This window comes from Nanorana parkeri, unplaced genomic scaffold (assembly GCF_000935625.1).
Source record: "Nanorana parkeri isolate BGI_ZX_2015 unplaced genomic scaffold, ASM93562v1 scaffold6269, whole genome shotgun sequence".
NCBI lineage: Eukaryota > Metazoa > Chordata > Amphibia > Anura > Dicroglossidae > Nanorana > Nanorana parkeri.
In genome coordinates, this window is record NW_017312514.1 from 1 (window position 1) to 2,519 (window position 2,519).

The 2,519-nt window shown below is 42.1% G+C and overlaps 1 long non-coding RNA gene across 1 annotated transcript; it reads right to left on the reverse strand.

Moving 5' to 3' along the window:
• Window positions 1–217: 217 nt before the first annotated feature.
• LOC108804199 lies at window positions 218–1,156 on the reverse strand. Its single transcript, XR_001942342.1, has 2 exons — window positions 1,046–1,156; window positions 218–375 (listed from the first exon to the last, which is right to left on the reverse strand). It is a non-coding gene; the product is annotated as an uncharacterized LOC108804199 (long non-coding RNA).
• Between the last annotated feature and the right edge of the window lie 1,363 nt (window positions 1,157–2,519).

The following is a 2,519-nucleotide window of genomic DNA, read 5'->3' on the forward strand; positions in this document are numbered from 1 at the left end:
CTTACTCTCCACCAGTTGTCCCACCAAACCTTGCCCAGGCCTGCCTCCAACCCCAACCACGCCCCCTTAAAGCTTATGAAATTACATTAACCCCCCACCATAAAATACGCTCCCCCCCTTATTGGACAATAGTGGACCAGGACACACACAAACCTATGAAAGTGAAAGCTCATTTTACAGCAACATGTTTCAGCAAGATAAAAGCACAGACACTTGATTTAGCATCAATAGATTTATTTTATGAGACTCTTGTAGAAAATTGCAGGAAGCCCAGTTTAGCTGTCGGCAATCTTCTGCTGAGCTCTGAGAAAGCTTGCTTTTTTCTGAGCAATGCGGTCTTTCCTCTGTGCCAGAGACAGTTTGGCACGATTCCACCTGAAACAAGACCGGAGAAAAATCCCAGTTAATTGTAATCACCACTGATTTACAAGAACACAATCATTGCCTGCAATGGTTAAAGGACTGAGAACCTTTGCTGAAGAGGGACCCATTATAAAAGGGAAAGCAGCAAGTTAGAAAATAGTCGGCTTAGATTTATCATGGACATTCACGGAGATTTCCATGCCAGTTATGTCTTCATATGGCCTCATTCATACATACGTGGCAAATTCACAAATAGGCCTTTAATGGTAATGAGACATTACTCAATAACACAAAACTTTACCAATTACCATTACCAGCAACCTTACCCAGCAAACTATATATACAGGCGCCACACACACGTTACATCAAAGGTACAAATTGTAACCAAGTCACCCTGTGGCTTTTATCAAAATGCCAATGCAGCAAACTACTGAATTGATATTCCTTTAAAGGAAAGGAAGGTGTTTTATGAATAGATTCATGGAAATACTGGTCTTAAAAAGTCCCTCCCCTTTGTTTAATATCCTGCATTTTAAAATGGCTGCATACAAGTCAACTCAAGACTATGGGGAAGGGGGATGCAATCTGAAAACACATTGTCATGCATTAAATCACAATGGAATGTATGAAGTTGCCCCTATAAAAACAAGACTTCATGGCTTTTCTTTTTACACCAACATACCTCTTCTTTTTGACTTCTCTCTTGGGCTTCTTTTCGTGGACTGGGTTCTCCCGGATGGAAGAATGAGCCTTTTTGTATGTGTCTTCAATCTGAGGAGAGGAAGAAAACTACATAAAAACCGTTCCTATGACATATTAGCTGATTGGAGAATATCACACCAGTGTCATGGCCTCTGCTCTGCAGTGCAATGCGTACCCGGGTTTTATATTCACCGTCACTCCAAATCACTTACAGGTACTGCCAGCCTAGAACTGTCTTGCAAAGCCACAAGGACTTTGTCCATAAAGCAAACAGTAGGGTAGTAACTCAGAGCAAAACCAGACAAGTGGAAACCTAAATGGGGGCTACCAGTGATAACCTGCAAACATTTAGTCTACTAAAATCAGAAAGTTCAATCCATTCAACACAATCTGAGCTCTCTAACCCAGTGCAGAGAATATTAGAGAGCCCACTTGGAGCATATATTGCCTGAAGCCTGTGCTGTGTAACTTCACTTTCTACTTCCATTTAAATGCCGTTTTGGTGACAGACTTTAGTAATGACCTATACTTTTTGTATACAAGTCAGATCTGCAGTGGGTGAGTGACAAGGGAGGGTAGTTTTGAGCAGTACCGCAATGCCTGGATCAAAAATTGACGCACCGAGAAAAGCGAGCGCTCTGAATGCCAATGTAGATGCCTGCTGCACATCATACAGGGTTATGACCAGTGGTCAAGTAGGTGCTTATAGTGACCGCCATGGATAGCTCCATGAAAAACCTCAGGAATACAAAGATCACCAGCACTCCATAGCTCAATGAGCAAACAAGGTTATTACAACATGATATCACATCAGTCCATAAGCCAACACTTCAGGGCCATATCCTTTATTTGCACACAGCCATCAAGTAATGGTGACTTCTTTGCATTTTCTCTGTATGCATCTAAATGTGCATTTTTAATTCCGACAACCTTTGAGTTGTCATTTGTCGGTTTCTGTATTCCTGCAGCCAAGTATGAACAAATACACGTTTGACCCAGCTTGATCTACAAACTACTCAGCACCGTGTAGACCAGAACATTTAGTAAAAAGATTCTGCTACCCCCTTATCAAAAATACAAGCCATACACTTTTTTGCCCCCCATAATCAGCAAGCAACTCCAGCCCAGGAACTGTCACCAATGGTAAAGCAAAACGCTGTGGGACTTTGGAAGTTTACAATCCTGCAAGGTGATGGCATTACCATTGAGAATCACAGCATTATATAGGCAGCAGCTCCTGGACCATGTCCAACATGTTTAATTTAACTAAAACGGCACCAGACCAGCTGTTGTCCACACTGCCAAAAGCAGCCTCTGCAAACCCTGAAATTTTAAAGTGACATTTTAGAAATGTTTTCCTCACCCACCATGCTGCTTTAAGTACTTACCTTAAAAGATGCCTCTTGATCAGATCTTCCACTTGTATTCAGCAACCCCTCCAGCGCTGGTGCCGG